The sequence below is a fragment of the Zootermopsis nevadensis genome, unplaced genomic scaffold (assembly GCF_977971745.1).
Source record: "Zootermopsis nevadensis isolate Lab colony 2312 unplaced genomic scaffold, Znev_1.0 Znev_ptg000020l, whole genome shotgun sequence".
NCBI lineage: Eukaryota > Metazoa > Arthropoda > Insecta > Blattodea > Termopsidae > Zootermopsis > Zootermopsis nevadensis.
In genome coordinates this window covers 5934796-5954940 of record NW_028259152.1, presented here as the reverse complement: position 1 = coordinate 5954940, position 20145 = coordinate 5934796, and the positions used below count along the sequence as shown (strand labels likewise).

Below are 20145 nucleotides of genomic sequence, written 5' to 3'. Positions count from 1 at the left end.
GAAGGGATAGAGAGAAGAGATGGAGGAAGTAGAATTAGAGGAAAAGGAACGGTGGGACGGATGGTCGGAAGGAGAGGACCGCCGTCACGTCCGTGGGTTTCACTTTCTCCGGTTTGTCAGTCGTCCACCCACCCCCTCACAGAGAACAAGGTCTTCTCTAGCAAGGCCAAGGTATTGAGGAGAAAACACTTTAAAATAAAAAGTGCGTCAGGGGCGGTTGTGGCAGGCGCTGGTTTCAGGGAAACGAAGTAGCAGTTTAACAACTTTCGATAGAACTGGACTATCCAGATGGGAGAAATGCTGCATCTACAGTTTTCATTGGAATATCGACACGGAGAAACGACGCATCATGTATGCTGCTCGTGTTATGAGACCACTTTCACACTGCTTGCTTGTGAAGAGTGTCGATCAGTTGCGTACTTGGCTGAAGAACGTATCAGCGTTCGATTGCACAATTCGGATGTGTACCTCCCGAAAATACACAATATTGTACTTTCAGCAACATCATTTTTCAGCAAAATAGGACCATCTCATGATGACTGTCTATAAAACTTGACGATTCACAAATACCTTTTCATAGGATGTTATTGGCTTCCAGTGAAGATAGTGAAATGGCTGGCAAACAGACTTCCGAGTACGCTGGTAAGCTCTTCTGCTTTATATTCAAATGTCCCGGGTTAGAGTATCCTGATTGAGATTTTCATAGTTGCACCCAACACACCGGGAATATGAGAGAGTAATAGGCCAACTTATAGTAGGCTAAGGCCAATGCCTTCTCAGGCAATTCAGAGTTGTCCCGTACGTGTTCTTGAGACGTCTAATGATTTCCTTCGACTTTTCTCGTTTTCCATTAACATTTCGATGATATCTCTCTACTTAAACTGTGACTGCTATATCGGAAATTCTTAATTGCTGTTTTCTCTCGTGTTCCCATGAAAAAGACGAGAAACTTAACCCCGAACAGGGACGTAATCAGATTTAATATTCGTAAGTAATGTCTGAATTACTTCTGGAGTGATTCCCACACCAAGTCGTATTGTATGTAGACTATATCCTCCCCAAATCCGGAAATACCCTTGAAGAGGAAATATTAATTCCCTCTGCCATCACTAACTGGGTACGCAAGCTACTCTCTGCGGCCCCCTTTCTACTCTGGATGTCTAGTAGGGTCAATTGCTGAAGCTGGAATAAATTGGCTTTACATTGTCAAATGTAGTTCCCTGTAGTTTAAAATAATCTCTGTGAAACAAATAACAAACGTCTAGAAGCTCTTGTTCCCTGGACGAATATTTTGGTACCTGATTAAATAAGAAACTATTATTTTTAGCATTGTTCTGCTTGCCATTGTTGTAGAATTTGCATAGAAGTGTTACTGGTTACTTTTACGTTGCATTCAAGACAAGGAAAATTAAATTGTAGTGTCCCATAGGCTTTCATTGCTGCATACACTTCCTGTGTGATCTTCAACTTTTACTTTTGAGCTACTTTCCTAATTAGCGCGTTCTTCATGGGCGGGCAGGCCCATTGTTTACATCTCTAAGACCTCGCTCTGTTCATGTGCCAAACATTTCTTAACTCTGTAAAGCACGGTGCAGTGGTAAATGTGCGTAATTCATGCTTTAACCCTCATCATCCATCCATTCTTCTGTGACACTCATAGCATGGCGTTGTATAGGTCTGCGTGGCCTTGAAGACATTTTACTTGCACTTGGCGCCGCTGATGGGATATCAGACTATAAGTTTCTATTTTCTCTTGCCCAGCTGTACCAGTATCAGTCATGTTCCTATGTGAGATTTATATTGTATTCGTTTGAACGAAAGTGGCAGCATATTTTGCTTCAGTAGTAGTAGTAGTATTAATAATACTAATACTACTACTACTAATAATAATTTCCTCATTATAGATTACGCTGTATAATGGATTTAGAATTGCCTCAAAACTTAGAGAATCGTAAACTATCCTGTGTTATATGACTGTTATCTTTGTTCAGTAATTTGCATTTACAAATCTTAGGATGTTCTGCAGTGACATTAGTGGCTATATTTACCACGAATAATTAGAAACAACAGTGTCTCGAAGAAAAGTTTATTTAGCTGCTTTGTATGAGTGCAAAAAGTGGTCTCACGCTTTGAAAGTACATAAGTTACGTACAAGTGTTTAAGAACAAAAGAAATTTGAAAATTTTTGGACCTAAGAAGCAATCAAATAAGTGAATAATTTAAAATATTTTATAACAAGGATATTATTGTAATTTCAGATAGCTTATAACAAGGATATTTGTTATTCACAGTTCACCTAATAGGTCTCTTGTTGCTAAAGTGAATTCCAGGTTCGGAAGTTACAATGGGGTTGATACGTGGCTAGGATTTGGTAGATAATGAATGCACGTACAGTTCTGACTGGAGTGAAAACCTCTTGAAAGGACACTTCGAATTCTGGGAAGGCTATGCAAAGATAAAGTAAAGTTTGTTCTTAGGAAGAAAATTTGTAATGATGAGAGACGGGCGTAATTAGCTCAGGATAATGTTCAGTGGCAGGCTTACTGTGTTAACAGACCTTCGAGCTCTAGTGGTATGGCCTTCAGTTCACTAATTGACCAATAAACAGAAATAATAAGAACTTCGAATAAGTACACATTTTCTAGGGAGTGTAGGACTGATGTGACGCTCTTACGAATTCAGGAATAGGTTCGGTGTCAGATTTATTGTAGATTTTCGTAGCGCTTCATTCAGAGAATTGAAAATATATGCGATATTATGCATATTGAAATTTTTTGACTTTTACAGTTTTTTCCTTTGTAATGATTATGAACACACACAGCATGTGGTTCGAACACCCGCCTTAGCGTTGTGCGAAACACCACTCGGAAGACCAAGGCGTAGATAAGAGAGTACTATTTTAACAGGTCTTAGTGAAATCAGGTTTGGGATTGTAAATCGGACTCATCTGGCTCACAATAGGTACCGGTGGTAGGGTGTTGTTAACACAGTAATAAACTTTCGTGTTCTATAAAAGCCCATAACTTTTATGGCCCCTGGTGTTTTTGTTCTTTATACATTGTAAATTAATTAACTTATGTCAGTTTGATGGCATTGCAATCACAAGAGTTTTGACAGCGTCTTAGATGCGCACAGTTAATAAGTAATATTATACCAGTGATTTGTTGTAATTCAGTTTTATTTGACTTAAAAATGATTACGAGTGATAAATTGGGATATGGAACGAAATGATTGTGGCCTGTTTTAATGAGCAATCCCAGAATTTTCCCGGGGGCTGAGAAAAGCCATAAATATCACAAGTAAGTTTCACCAGCTCGGTTTGTGAATGGAACCGTAGACCTGTATAATACCAAATAGGAAATATAACTAGACTCATCAGCATTGAACGCCTTATACCAACGACGAGTGCCGTTTCAAATGTGTTTATTATAATTTGGTGATGAGGTTTCATTCTACGTAAAAACACAGTGATAAGTAACAGATAAATGGAAATTGAAGTGATATTTTTTATTGGACTGTTTTGATTTCTGTGAGCTCTCTTTTTTATGTCATTGTATAGAGCTTCGAGTTATCCTAACATACCCAACGAACCAACTCATGGTGCATTGTTTTACTAGCGAAACTGACAGGCATCAATTTAACCTGGAAATCCCCCATGTTTTATGGAAACCCAAGATTTGTTTGCTATAAACCGCCACTAGTTCTTATTCTGGACCAACTAAATCCAATCCACATCCTCGTACCCCGTCCCTTTAAGATCCATTTTAATATTGCAGATTTACGAAACTCAGGCTTTATTGTAGGCAGGTTTGCGATGTGAGAAGCAGTATTCATATATATAAGGTCCTTATGTATTCGGTGTCTAACAATAATTTCTGTTTCTGTTTTAATATAACTGGTTAATGAACTCTAAAACAATTTTTGCAAAGGTCATGATAAAAAAAATAATTACTTATGGAGGACAATAGTATGATTCACAATGTCAACAAAATCATCATGACGTTAAAACCGTATTTCCCATGTTTGAGAGAGCATGACATGTTTTCTTTTTGCGTCATAAGGTTGTTGATCGTGCCAGTATGGATTCAATTGCGCATGACTGATTGACCAGCATGGGAACGAAATTTAAGGATAATCATTCTTTGTATCCATTCACATAAGAACCCTCTAGCCTTCGTTTTCTTGAGACAGATTTGCTCTTAATGGATGCTTAGTATAAACGTTTAAAGCTTTACGGTCTTCACATAATTTGAAGACCCTTGATTTAGAAGTGAATTTATTTCATATACTTATTTTCTGTTCGTAGAAAAATAAATTTATTAGAACTTTGCCATCTTCTCTCTCATAAACGTATTTCTCTGTCTAACGTCAAATATTAGTTATAAATTAATTATTCAAATTATCTATATGAACAGGATCCTTCCATCCTTTTCTCGGACTGGGACCTGTTCATATACGTTCTTGGCAGATGATCCAGAAGTGGTTTGCCATTGCCTTCTTCTGTGTGTGAATGGAGTAATTGTTGGGATGCCACGGAGAAACCGGGGAAGCCCCGGAGGAAAACTCCGTGTTGCCTAGACCACGGCCTTGCCCAACACAAGTTATAAATTCGGGCACCGCCGGGAATCGAACCTGAGACCCCAGGATTACAAGGCCAGCGTTCTAACCGCTATACATAGTAGCTCTAAATTATTCGATATTTTTCAGAATAACCTCAGAGTTTCGTGACGTCGCAATATCTGTAACTTATAACTCACAAAAAATCTTCAAACAGAATTTAACTTTTGTGAAATTTTTTTCTCAGAATCAGTTATCAAGCGGGAAGCAGATGCCATAGAGCATCTGTGTTGTTTTACTTTGCATGTGTAATGATCTGATCCATCTTCCTGCCTATAAATTAATGAGAACATTATTCACACAGACTGAAACTCTTCAACATGGTCAATAAAGTTCATCAGAGACTTTCGTGCTATATGTTCTTTACATTGGGGCATAAAATGTACGCATGTCATTTGTGTTTAAGTTATTTTCTAACAGGTTACCGTGTTTGGAATAAATGAGTACTGTTGTTTCAAGAAAATAATGCTTCATTCTTATTCTCATCCGTTATCGATTTTCCATGACTCGAACCTCGGTCGACTAGTGCGTAGTCAGATTCTATGCTGCCTGAGCTACCCCTGTTCCTGGAGACCTCATGAGAGAATAAATTTTTACCTTAAATATTTATCGTCTTGGGAAATATGAATGAAGAATAATAATCTACGCCCCCTCGTTGTGAAACACGTCTATTGATTATCGGACTTGTTAACAACAGAATTGACTGTTTTGTTTTTTGTACAAACAGCCTGTATTTGATTTGAAGATTTCTGTCTTCTGGTCGATCGACCAGACTACACAGCGCAACAACCCAGAAGACAGAAATCTTCATACTCATCGCCCTGATGATGGAGGCAGTATGACCACTGAAACGTTGGGAAACATCGACCAGACTACACAGCGCAACAACCCAGATGACAGGAATCTTCATACTCATCGCCCTGATGATGGAGGCAATATGACCACTGAAACGTTGGTAAATATCTACCAGACTACAAAGCGCAACAACCCAGAAGACAGAAATCTTCATACTCATCGCCCTGATGATGGAGGCAGTATGACCACTGAAACGCTGGTAAACATCTACCAGACTACAAAGCGCAACAACCCAGTAGACAGAAATCTTCATACTCATCGCCCTGATGATGGAGGCAGTATGACCTCTGAAACGTTGGTTAACATCGACCAGACTACACAGCGCAACAACCCAGAAGACAGAAATCTTCATACTCATCGCCCTGATGACGGAGGCAGTATGACCTCTGAAACGTTGGTAACCATCGACCAGACTACACAATGCAATAACCCAGAAGACAGAAATCTTCATACTCCCCGCTGTGAAAACCTGAAATCGTACATAAATTTGATTTATTTTCAGATGTGTATGTCTTCATGTCAATCCACAAACGAGAACTGCTTCCAAGTTCTGAACGTTAAAGTTTTGCCGTAAGCTTCGAAATCCGGTCTACCTCACCTGAAAGAACTTGTAATCAAGTCTTGTTTCTTGGATGGGAAACAGTTTTCTCGTTAGGGCCTCGTCGCTTTGTGTTGACCTCGGTAAACTAATCCCTCCAAACAAATGGTGACTATATGTACCATATGCTTTAACATTAATTTTACCCATCGAGTGTATTTGTGGGTTTCTTGTGATTATCTAAATAAACAGCCATTATATATTCCTAAACAGCGTTAATCAATTTGATTTTTATAGTGAAAAAACGTTGTGTTTATTAAAGGTAGGAATTTCACTTTTACGTATTTTTTAGATTAGTTTCATGCTTCTTATCGTGTTATTTTTTATATCTTACGCAGAAGGAGTAAAACAGTCTTGCGGTGTTAGTTTAACCAGGTTCTTTAAAAATATTTATAAATGTATTTTCTTATTTTTCTTTTCCTTATACAGGCAAGGCAAAATAATTTCATAGAAGTGACGCCTCTCTGCATTCTTGTTCCTGGTTAGTAAGGCCGTGCTTATTTATAGGTGGATATCGGAGGAACACATTTACTGCATCTTCAGGACTAAAAATATAAGACGTACGCTGCTGTACTGACAGCAGTTACCGTTCCCTCATGAGGAGGGCGCCTAGTTTCTTCGCTGACCCTGGGCAAATAACGACTACTCCATAATGGTACAGGTTTTACTTCCACAAATGTCTGTGTGCCATCGTGATTTAATGGCTTTTGGTTCCCTTTACTACCTCCATATCATCTCACCATCCGCCTTAATAAGGTAATGAAATTGCAGGTACGTAGTTAGAGAGAAAATTGGGCCAGTTAATACACCCTGGAGCTAGAACTGAGTTAACGCGCTAGAAAATGTGGCTAGTTATAATGGTATAGTTTTTGTGAGAGGATTCAATGAAACTGGTTGGATGAGTTTCCGTAAGTTAGTGGAGTAATGGTAAGGGGGGGGGGGCGAAATATAGAAAGCAGATTGTTTATACATGAGGAGTCGCGGTAGCCTGGCTGGAAAGTGAAATGACCTAGGCATTGAAAGTAAGAGTGGAATCGCGTGGTAAGAGAACTGTTTTGAAAGTTTGCTTTTAATTACCGCTATCGACAGTTATGTTGCTCAACACTTGTGTCCCAGTCGAGCCAGATAGTACGGGTTTTCAGAAGTTCAGGACAGTAAAAATTTGGATTGTGATCTTGAAGACTACAATATGAAGATATCTGTCTTCTGGGTTGTTGCGCTGTGTAGTCTGGTCGATGTTAACCAACGTTTCAACGATGAATCGCCCTGATGACGGAGGCAGTATGACCTCTGAAACGTTGGTTAACATCGATCAGACTACACAGCGCAACAACCCAGAAGACAGAAATCTTCATACTCACCGCTGTGAAAACCTCAAATCATACAGACTACAAGATGTCATATCGCAGAAGATCACGATCCAAATGATTCGAAATAATATATTAACAAAGAGGAGTACAGTTTGTAATGATATTTCTTATACATATTTCTTAAATAATAATAAATAACAAATACGTCGTCCGAACCTGTGGCTGTCTAGCTTAGTATGACCCGTCATATTTAACGGGAATGAACCTTTATGTGTTGAACAGTAACACAGTTTGCTACAGAATCATCTTTTCAAAACGCATTGGAGGCAGAGCATTTTTTAAAAATTTCTTTATAAAAGTAATCAAATGTGAAAACATTTTCTTGGCGACTGAAGACAGATTCCTGCCAAACACAGTAACACAAAACCGACTGCTTCGCTCCATAGACTCCCGACTCTTGCCAATTGCAGAGTCCGCAAACCCCACCATCGCCTCATTTGCAATTCTTGCTACAAGAGCCGCCACCATCAGACTTTATTTTAAATTCTTGATCCCGTCGCATCCAATGTGTGACGGACATTGAATGGCTGTTTGTTAGAAGTAGATGGTATTGCCAGCATATGACACTTGAGAAATTAGAAAGGGACAAAATACAGTATCCTGAAATTTCCTTTATTTTCTGTGACGCCTGTAACTTTTCTAAAAAGAAAATCTGAGAGATTGCTCCTAAGTACTGGTTGTTGAGAAATGTGATTTAGTAAGTAGAAGAAGAGGCCTGCAACTGAATTCGACTATTAAGTGTTGCATTGTGTTTATGGAAAGAAAATTTAGAAGCAGTCAACTACGGCAAACGTCATTTTTAAGTTTCTCTGCGGTGTGAATACAAACGGTGGAATTTTGGGTCGTTGTGACAGCGCAATTTCACCATCGTATATATTTATATTTTTTGCAAGCTTCTAGGCTAGATATGATACCTCTTAGGAAATATTTTATAAAATATTCCTCGCCCCCCACAGTTTCAGGACTACAATTTTATTCAAAACCCTCGACTGTTTCTATTCGTTGTTTATATCTTGTATGTCGAAAATGTTGTACTAAATACGCAGTTCAGAAGAGGGGAGTGCTCTGCTATAATGCACAGTTACAAAGAGATTAAGTGCGGGAGTCCATTATAGAATAATATAATACTATGAGTACTTTATAAATTAGACTAGAAAATTGCCCGTTAAAGAATGATGGGAGAATCTGAAGTAGTACAACATCAAAACACGATTTTATTGACATGTGTAACAAAGCAAGGTATAAAAATTAAAATAATTGCTTATATTTCTTTAATTACAAAACCTCCACACTGTTCAAACGTACACACGTTTTGCTGCCATGAATAAAGATTCATATACTTAGAAGACAATGGATAAGCGAAAACTATTTTGTTTCAGTGCATTGTTTCCACAGAGTACTATATAACAATTAAAAGTAACAAATGTGAGATTTAAGGTTTCCACATCGGCGAATATGAAGAGGGTTTTTTCTGGTCTGTTGCGCCATATATTCTGGTAGAAGTTTACCGACGTTTCAGAGATATTTGGTACCTCTGTCATCAGGGTGATGACCAGATGATGGGGGCAGCAAGCACCTCTGAAACGTCGGCAGCTTTCTACCAGACTACACGACGCAATAGTCCAAAGTACAGCCATCTTTAACTAAGTTGTTTAACAAAAATTAATATTATTAGCTGCACATAATAGGCCTCATTTAACAGCATTTCCATGGCAACGATCATCCCATAAAACCAATAATTTCTTAATACCATACCAAGATAACGAAGAGCCGGGATAGCTCAGTCAGTATAGTGACTAGCTACGGGCTGGACGACCGGGGTTCGATCCCCGATGGGGGCAGGATTTTTCCTCTAGCCTCTGCGTCCAGACCGGCTCTGGGGCCCACCCAGCCTCCTCTACAACGGGTACCGGGGTCCTTTCCCGGGGGTAAAGCCGGCCGGGGCGTGATGCTGACCACTCACCCCCATCTAGTGCCGAGGTCAAGGAAGAGAGGAGCTATACCTCCTCTCACCCCAAACGCCTACATGGCGTATAGTGGGACAAACTTTACTTTTTTTTTTATACCAAGATAACGGTTATAACATCACACACGTTTCTAAATATTATAACATAAGGCCCAAAACCCCGAAACAACCAATTTTGTCCATCAACCGACATTGCTTAATATATAGACAGTTGAGAAATAATTTGTGTTCCCAACATGGATGCCTTTTCAGTGGCATCTGCTTATTACGAAAGTGTTGGCCTAAAGTACGGATGGAGATGAAACTGGACAAACATAAGCGGAAGTGGAAATTGTTCAGACTAATCAGTTTGTTTGATTTTCCTCTGGTGAACAGCATGTTGACTTTCCCTTAGAGTATGCCATGTTTCGCGCATAAAATTCTTATCCTTACCAGTTGAATTCTGGTCCAAGCTTAATATTCCATGCAAACGACAGAGCAAAATTCAATACCAGGAAGTATGGGAAAAGTTATGTTAGTCCTGGTATTGATTTATATACATTAAAGGTCATGCCATAGCACAGTCAGCTCCTTCTGACCTCAGAGGCCTGGGTTTGTGCCCAGGGCAGTCCGTGTGCGATTTGTGATGGCAGTGTGGAGCTGGGATCGGTTTATGTCAGAGTCCTTCGGCATTCCGCTGTCAATATCAATCTATCGTCGCTCCGTATTCACTCGTGTATCATCTGGGGGATGAGCAAGGGTTCGTCTAGCGGCCGCAGTTACACAGAAATACAGTCTCATTCCCTCGCAACCATAAAAATATACACGTTAAAACTTTACTTTGTTTAGAACTGCAGAAGAAATTTAATTGTAATAAAGGATTTGTTTCTGGACCTCGCTTATATGACCACTGCTTAAATAACATTACGATGCTCAGTGAACTAGGAGTATTTATCAGTGGATAACAGATTAGGAAGGAAATTTAGATTGTGGCGCTTATCTTCTGAAAATGCACTCACACAGAATACTTAAAGAATTTTAATGTGGATACCGGATGGTTGTAAAGATAATAGCACGTCCTTGAATAAGATGGCAGTCTCCAAGTTGAAACGAGTCAGAATATTAGTTCGTAGACGATGATTTGTTTAACGTTATACACATACTAACCAGTAAGTAACTTCTTAGAGCAGGGCCGTTCTTAAGAATGTTATTGAAATCTCAGGTATTTAGTTATAAAATTTTCCATATTTTATGGTACCGGAAGGTTCATTACCGTGTTTACAAGAGCCTGCCACCGGCCTCTGTTCCAGGCTAGATGAATCGAGTATACCTTTGCACCCTACTTCCCAAAGGCATATTTTAATATCATCCTTCTGTTTACGCTAAGGTAGTGGTCTCTTTCCTTCCGGTTTCCAACCACAATTTTGTTAGCATTTCTCATTTCCATCATGCGTGCTATATTTTGGTGTATTATGGGCTTTAAGTCATTGTCAGTAATCAACGTATGATAAGATATTCAGGAAAGAATTGTTTCTTGATTTGACTTTAAAATAATTTCCAATCCTATCTGAAGATGGAACTGGGTTTCTCTTATAATGAACTGCAACTGTTGAAGCTTGTAGAAATTGTTTCGTACAAACCAATATTGATTACAAAGAGCATTGGTAAGGTGCAGGGTAGAGCCAGCAAATTGCCTACACTGCCTGATGGACGAACAGGCCACCTGCGTGTATCACATCCCCCGCTCCGACACACAGTAAACACACTTCCTGTAGTCTGTATGGCCTTTGTCAATTCGATCCTCTCTTTGGTGTACTGTGGGGCATTATTTATTTATTGTCTTTTTTGCCAGCCATTGTGTTGGACCATATTGTGGTTATTGACGTTGCAATATTATGTGCGTGTGTGTATAAGACTGATATTCCGTAATAGTTTCAGCCGACGTTTGTGGTACTTAAAGCCGTTATAGGGATAAATTTACATTCAAACCGGCATCCATCTATTCGTTTGAAACGGAAACTTTCCTGGAAACAGATAGCCAGTCTCAGGGATAAAATTCAAACTCGGGACTTTTAATATAGAAAATAGAGGTTCTTGTCCTTAGCGTTTTATTGGCTGCAGTTCAGTGTACAACCTCGGTTTTCGGGAATGAATCGTGTTGAATGTTAAAAATCATCGAAGGCTATCGGCAAACATTGCAGTTGCAATTTCTGCTGCATTGCGCTGAATTGCGTTGGAGTTGAAAGTGGGAAGCACGTCGCTACCCACTTTCACCTAGGTCTCGCACCACATCAAGATTCAGGCAGCCCATACAATTAATTTTAGTCCAAATGTGGAAACTACAGTGTTTCCCAAAACAGCATTCGACACGGCTTATCCCCGAAAACCAAAGTTGTAAAGGGCAGAGATGTTAACCGCTGCATAACGATGTTTGGTGTTCGCCTTCTATCCAGCGATAACGATGATTGCTTCACAACTGAAGCTATATTCCTGCCAGACGCACCTACACTAAATCGACTACCAGACTCCAAACTGCAGCTAAATACAATTTCCGCCAGACCGCATCATACTTGATACTTTGAAGACCCGTTCTTCAAGTGCCTGAGCACTGCGGGTCCCAAATTTTCGTTGGCTCGATCTATAGACATTCGGTAGGACTCCTTCGACGAGGGATCGGCCCGTTGCAAGGCGTCGTCTACCTGTGCACAGGACAGCACAACACACAAAAAACGCGGACAAACATCCATGGCTTGAGTGGGATTCGAACCCACGGTCCCAGTGACCAAGCGGCTCAAGACCCACGCCTCAGACCGCGCGGCCACTGTGACCCCCAGACCGCATCATACCCTCATTTAATTTGTTTTTGGTATCAGAGTCGCCACCGTCAGATCTCAATGTCAGGTTTTATCCTCACCGGACAAACAACGCACTCATACGTTTAAACGTGACGGACATTGGCTATTATATTATATTAAGAGTAGGTGTTTCGTATCTTCTGTGCATAACACTCACTAGGTCAGATAACATGTACACCAGTTGTCACTCTTCAATGTTTTTATACGAACCGCTATGATCTGCTGCCATCCCGAATGTCATCTGTGTATCTTTTGGTGACTTTTCACAATAAAAAAGTCCATGAGCCTCTATTAGCTGATATTAAAGTCGTATCAGCCTCAAAATTTCCGACAATTGACGTATTGATATTAATGTTGTTACAAAATTACAAAGTATAAAGGTGAGAAATCTTCCTATAACGTGGCGCTTATGTGATTCTAACGTTATTAGAGGGTGAGCACGCACATTGACATGGTGATTACATAAAGTCTCCTTTATCTAGGCGTGGGGTAAGTAATTTCTGAGTAGGATTTTAGATTCTCACGGTAATGATCGCCTTGATGGTGGAATTTGGAAGTACCTCTGAAACGTCTTTAGAATTCCACCAAGTTACGATCCAAACGACAGTTGTATTTATTTCCTGACTAATTTAGGAAAGTAATGGATGCAGTAAAAGGTAATTTATTACCTAATTTACGTAGCAAAATGAAGATAATCTTCTCGATGTCTGTGTCCGGGGTCTGTTGCATAGCCAGAAGTTGTAATGGTTTTTTTAAAGAAATCTACGCCACTCGTAGAACCTGAATTATTAATTGCTTTCCTGTCATGGATCTGTTATACCTGTGAAAGTTGGCCGTGAATTGAATTTCGAAGGCTAAGTAGTAAGTAGTTTGTTTACTGTCTTCGACAACAGGAAATTTAATGGTTGCATTTATTTCGCGATCTTTAACGTGTCATTGAATTCCAAAGGCAGCACATTCTACACATATTAAGCACTTTAAAACAATGGCGTGTCTTCAGGAAAGAGATGATTTATATGATGCGATGCATTGGCTTGTCTGGTTGTTGTTACAGCAGTCAGGACATGGTTTATATTTTGAAGTGGATGCACGATCTTTATGTTCGCATGTATACGAGGACAACGCATGTTGAAGTGAGAACGTTTACAGAAGAGCTGCTATTTTTCACTAGCATCGTGGAACACAAAGAGTATGCAAATTAAGTGAAAGAGGAAAGGGTATTTAGACAGACAGCTCTCAGCTACTCATGAACGCATTCCTCTCTGTGGAATAATCCCCTGCGTTCATAAATTTCTGTCTGAATGTTCGCAGCGTTATAATACTAAGAACTCGCCCTTTTCTCATCTAATTTTCAAACAAGGTCGCCACGCTTTTGTCATGTCACAACACTCGTAAATTTTTCATACGGATTCAAAAGAAAGAAATAGCTGGAAAACAGCTGTAAAATGCGGCAGACTTCCTTCCAAACGCCGTTGTCATATGGTTATCTCCCTGACTTCGCACTCTGGCAGCCCATCGCTCATACTCAACATTGGGTAGGCTGTATCTAACTCATCCTGGGAAATCAGAAACGCATGTCTTGATAGAACATTAAAATTTGTCACTTTTACGTATTTTCCGTTTTCTGTTTACTATCTTGTCAACCATAAACACAACTTTCGACACCGAATGTCCTGAGTATACGATTCAGCGTTATATAATTACGAATCAGTAGGAAAGTTTATATAAATTGTACTTGTCCTTTTTTATTTTATTAGCCTGTAGTTGCTGATATAGGCCACTAGTGGTTTCTCTGAGGACGCTGTACCAATAATTAATGGCGGCGCAAACAGGAGGGGTGGGGACAAACATGGGGGGTAGCCCCTCCCATTACTAGCGAAGTGTCTAGTTGGGCTTCGCCCAGGGCCTTGAGAACTTCGGCTTTTATATAGTCCTAATTTGAGGTAACAAATATCGTACATCGTTCTTTGAATTACAATTCTCAAGTTAGTTCTTGTTGAATTGAAATCTGTGTTAGTGCAATTAATCTTTTTCTTCCGTTCATAATTATTAATATATTTTAATTGCCTTAAGCTTTGGAAGCTACATTTATTGCAATGAAACCGAATTCTCAACACCGATATAAAGTAGAAAAGCGAAATGTGCTTTTGATCAGTTGACATTGAACTCGTTCTGTGTTACGTAACAAATGTGATAACTGAAATAATCAGATTAAATTTTAGGTTACCAATTATTTTACTTTTTGATTACGTTACTTCGGATTTCATTTGTTTTTATTCTTATTTACAGAATATAAATAGCCTACCACGTTTTGACATTACTAATTAACAAGTGAAAACATAACAATAACAAAGATGGCTGTCTTCTGGATTGTTGCGCCGTGTAGTCTGGTAGAAGTTTACTGTCTGTAAACGGCACAAGAGCCCATAAGACAAACTCAGCGCCGTGGAAACCTCAAATCCTACATAACAATAACGAGTAATTCAAGGGTGTAATGTACGGCAGTTGCTTGTGTTAGGTTATAAAGTTCTTTTTATTAAGCTTTGCAGAAATATGCATTAGTGAATTGTGGCGTTGTTAATATTAATGCAACACAATGTTTCAGGACATTTAGACGGATCATATTTTGATCAACCCTGCTGTAGAGAGACAGTAGGGGACATGTAGCTAAGTCATAACATGCCATGTTAAGGGAATTGAATTTGGGGGGAAGGTGGCTCATTTACATAACTGCATTGCAGCCAAGGAGCTACACGTAGGAAGAAACATTCGTGGGTGGGTCCTCATTTTTTATGCTTCGCCCATCCGCAAGTAAAGTAGTCCAAAATATGTAACCTGTTATGTTGTAGACGACGTACATTGACTTATTGGGACAATTTCATTCTTGTGTAATTTGTTTCTTTTCAAGGACTGTCTTACTTAAGACCAAAGTAAATTTTAATGATCTTAATTCTTCTCATACAGTTTGATACACTGCAAGAATATGTATTATGTACATTTCTTTCTTCTGTTAATTTAGTTCTAATATAACAAGCATAAGGAAACATTTCGAATGAAGAACCATAAATGATGAGAGACGTAAACATAAATCTGAGAATTATGTTAAAATAGAGTTTTAGAATTAGGATGAGAAATTTGTACCCGATTAAATAGGATAAAGATGAAACCCAATACAAGTGTTTGTAAACAGTAACAAATCTTTGCATTTCATAAACTCGGAGAATTTATTGACCAGTTAAGTGACTTTCTACTTTGCAGGCAATACCCTGCTACTTGCACTCCCAATGTTGTTTCACTTTTCCGTATAAGTACTTGACATCTGTTTTCGAAAGCTGTTTTATCGTCTGAGATTATTGTATTTCGTAAGTAAAATTATTTAAATTTACTTAAAAGTGCTTTATTGTCTGTTAGTTTTACGTCTTATTGATTTGTTCCTAAAATCGTACACTCTTATTTCAGGTTTTCTCAATTCTTCACTATTACATATCTGAAGATGTATTTTCGTGTGTATTGTTAGCTACATCGAAATTTAAATACCCATCAGTTCAATTATTTTATTTCACGCATAATTAGGCCTATCAGTAGCTCAGGATCCAGTGACAGATTTGGTGTAATTTTGGAATATCAAATATCGAATTTCGATCACGTGGCGTTATCTAACGGCAACGGGCGGCATTAGCTCACTTTCAATTCCGCACAGAGTGCGTTGTCTTCCCGCTCGATGTCATGTCATGACTAACAAAACCAGAAGGAATGGAGACGGTTCTCAGGTACAGTTATCTGATTTTCCTAATTGACTTGCGATTGAGGTATCCTAATACAGTGCTTTAAATTAACACTTTAAAAGTAACATTCAGTAACTGAACTTTTTCGGGTTGAGACCAGCCTTGATTCTCGAAAGAGGCCCTGAAAGCTAAAATGTCTGCCGGTATAGAAGAACATTATAATCGAGATTTGAGGTTCTCACGGCGGCGGTGGGACTCCGCTGGGTTGTTTCGCCGTTTAGTCTACCAGATTACATGGCGCAATAACACAGAAGACAGTGACCTGCAAGACTGCAAATATTAATAGATCGTGTCGTAGCTTAAGCGAGTAGACGCTGGCTTCTCACCACGGAGACTCATGTTAAATCGTGGGTGATTTCAAGAGAGATTTGTGTTGGACAAAGTGACACTGGAGCAGATGTTTTATCTCAGTGCTTCATCTTTCCCTGCAAATAATCATTCCACCACTGCGAACACCACCCTTATGATGGAAACATCAAATACCGATGAAACGTCGGTAAACATCTACCAGACTAAATGACGCACCATTGAAGAAGACAAACTTTCTCGCAAAAGTGTTCGTGCACCATTGCCAGAAAAACTAGAGAAACATGTTGCAGAAGAATATATATTGTGACATATTTCACACCGCCGAAAATGTATCAAGTTAATTTTCAATCACGTCCCGTTGTGGGACATTTGTTCCCGTGATCCCGTAAAAATGTAAAGATGTAACAAGGATGTGCGATTTCATATTCTCACGGAGGCAAATGTGAAGAAGGCTGTCTTCTGGGATGTTGTTCCGTGTAGATATTGACCGACGTTTCATAGTAGCTCACTGCCTACATTATCAGGGCGATGACTCATCACAGTGGAATATCCCACAAGACAGCCATCTTCATGTAACGGGTACATTGCGTCCCGTACGATCTCAGATAATGCTTAGTTAATGCTTACAAGTTGTTTTGTGAATAGAAAATGTGCGGAGAATTTTCTCTGCCTTATATCGCAACGTTGCTGTTGGGATAAACCACTTTTTCCTATGCTAACTACTGTCAACTGATGAACTACGTTTGCATTGAACTGTAGGTTGACTGTGTTCCGGTAACACAGCGTGCCCATTGGTGCAGTGCTGAAGTAATGACGAATACGAGACTTTCGAAGCGTGTAGAAAGTCAGTGCAGTACAAGAGACTGGGATGTGCCGCAAGAATGTAGTTTTCGTGTCAGTGTGTTTTAAAATTCTTGTGAATCTTTACATCAGTAGCCCTACAACAGCGAGAGGCATACGTGGGATATTCCAGTCAGAGAAAGACTAGGAGAGGCATAAATTACAACTTGAGATACCCTTATACGGTTATTCTCGGTTAGAGAAGAAGGAAGTGCTTGGATGCGTGTGAAACTCAAAACTGGCTTGTAATTAAAAGCGTTACCACATTTAGAAACAGAAAGGGTAATGAAGACATAACAGAAGATAGAATGCAGTTATGAACTTTCGAGATCTGAGGTACTTACAGCGGTGAAGATGCTAATGCTGGTCTTCTGTAATATGATTTCTTATTGGAAACACATCTTGTGGCTTCTGAGAATATTAAGTTTTCTCATAGCTGAAGACAAGAAGAAGTGTTCACATTGAGCCTGGGACGAACATGTTATCCAGTCAGAAATTTGGCGAGCACATCACTCCACACACCAGACCATATTAGCTAACTTGCAGCCACAAATAAGGAGCTGGGGCTGGTATCCAACAATTCAGTGCCCTGAGGACGAGGACGAAGATATGTCGTCTTCTCCATTCAACCTCTTGACTCGGCTAGTAGCCCGAGAAGAATTCATTATACTTAGTCGCCGTGATAGCTTCAGATCGTACATATAGTCATAAATGTAATCCCACAAAACCCAAAATCCGTTAACATCATTACCATCGCAATGGTTGGTTATAACAACACACACATTCATAAATATTATCCCGTAAGATAAAAAAATCCCTAAACACCAGATTATGTAAGTTATCGTTATCGAAGAGGCTGAATAACGGAAATGCGAGGCATATTTCATCCGCAGTGGCATGAAAGCCTGAGTTATACATGAACTCCAGCCTCGAAAACCTAAGGACAAGAAGCTTATCACAGATCGCGGTCTTCTGTGTTGTGACGCCTTGTAGCCTTACACATGACCCATACAGCCTTTGCATAAAGCCGTAAACCATCGTAAGGGATGCAGGCTCTAACGCGACGTTTTGAATAACCAGCAACTGAAGTTAAGGTAGGAACGAAGACGGATGCCAGCTTCAAAATTCATGGCTGCATCACTATGCTAACTACATTTTGTTCCCGGTGGAACCTACGCATTGTAACAAGATTATGATGAACAGGTGTTTAGAAAGTGACAGGTTTTAGCCTTGTCAATGCCATGGGCAAGACAATTGCAGGCCTACATACAGTAAAGTACACTTGAATGCCATACCAGTCTGACGTTTTTACTCCCCAGCTTAAATAGTGCCCAAGTAATGTAAGATAAGAGAAAGTAAGGCACAAGGGCTGTACAAAAGTACAACTGTTGTATGGTTAAGGCATCTTGTTCATATCATGTATATTCAGGGACAAAATTAAATTCAACTGTTGCATCTATTGAACAAAATCTGCATTAGGTCAATCGCAATGTATCGAAACTTTTTCCAGATATATTCCGCACTTGAAAAATTATATTACAAGATTTGAGTTTTGTTACGAGATATGTGATCCGATGGGACTAATCAAACTGATGGCTTAATGGTTCTTCGAATTAAGTCTCTGTCCTTTCTCATTCATTACCTTCTAATTTAATTAAAATTGTCTGTAAAATGTGCTGCCCTATGACACAGTTCTCAATGAAGTCTCATACACGAAGGAGCCCTAATATTGGACACGTGAGACCGGCCACATTTGGATGTCCAGGTATAAAAGGTTAAAGAAGGAACAATGGAGTTTGTATATGCCACACACTGAAGTTATCTGAGCCTTCGTGGCTTTTACAATATGGAATAACACCAAGGAACTCGTTGATTTAGTCATGAATTAACAGCCACTTCGGAAAACACGTACTATAATATTTTCTGTAACATTCTTCGAGTATCCAACAGGCTACTTTTAATACATTCAATGTCACAAATAAGCCATACCCATGACTGTTATGGCGGTAATATACATCATACGTATAGATATAAGAGGGCATGCAAGCATTCCTGCTCCCGGAGATCATTAATATGAAAGTATGTAGGCCTACCTACCAGTGGTGATGTTCGCCGCCTGTTTGAAGTTACCTTTCCAAAATTTCTCCTCCGCTTTCAACACTTTGGTGAAGGCCACGCAGGAATGTAATTTGTTTATCTGTCTACGCTTAGGTGTTCATATTTTTCTTCTGATATCGCCTGATCCAGCAGTTGTTACTTCTCAGTGGAATAGAAATTAGCTTTCGGCGTTATTTTCTCAAAGAGCCGCCAAATCCGCGTCTCTGTCTGCATGTTTATCTCCGAAAGCACTTAACTGATGTCTATTAAATTTGATATAGGGTTATGAAGAAAGTTACAATAGAACGTCTAAAGTTAATTCAGATTTCGGTCCACTTCGATCAAATAAATAAAGAAAATTGTCTAACGAGGAAACTTAAAAATGTATCTTACAGGGACACGTTGTGTCATATGGGTTAGGATACCATCCAGCGTTGGGCTCTCGTGAACATGCTGAACAGTGATTTCATATTCTCACGGTTGCATGAAGATGGCAGTCTTCTGGGCTGTAGCACGGTGTGGTCTGTTAGAAGTTTACCGATGTTTCAGAGATGTTTGTACCAGACTGCACAGAGCTACAACCCAGAAGATAGCAATATTCATTATAAACAACGTCGAGTTTCTGAAAAATATTTAAAATTTGAGCAATTATGAGTTTTTAGAAGGATTTCTTTTTATTGATTTAGTTAACCCCTTCTTTACACGAAACTGTAGTTCAGTAAACTTGTACATACGTTTTATTTGGAAATGGTTTACTGTGCAATGAATATTTAATGAAATGCAAAGAATAACAGGTCCCTGACAACCTGAAGAGGATGGAGGGATCTGGTTCATATGGACCTGTCGTCAGACAGAACACTTAAAAAGAAAATAA

General features: G+C 39.3%; 1 protein-coding gene across 2 annotated transcripts in view; it reads left to right on the top strand.

The window, feature by feature from the left end:
* Positions 1–20145, top strand: part of LOC110827709 (protein bric-a-brac 1) — a 456379-nt gene that overhangs the window by 13085 nt on the left and 423149 nt on the right. The window lies entirely within an intron of this gene.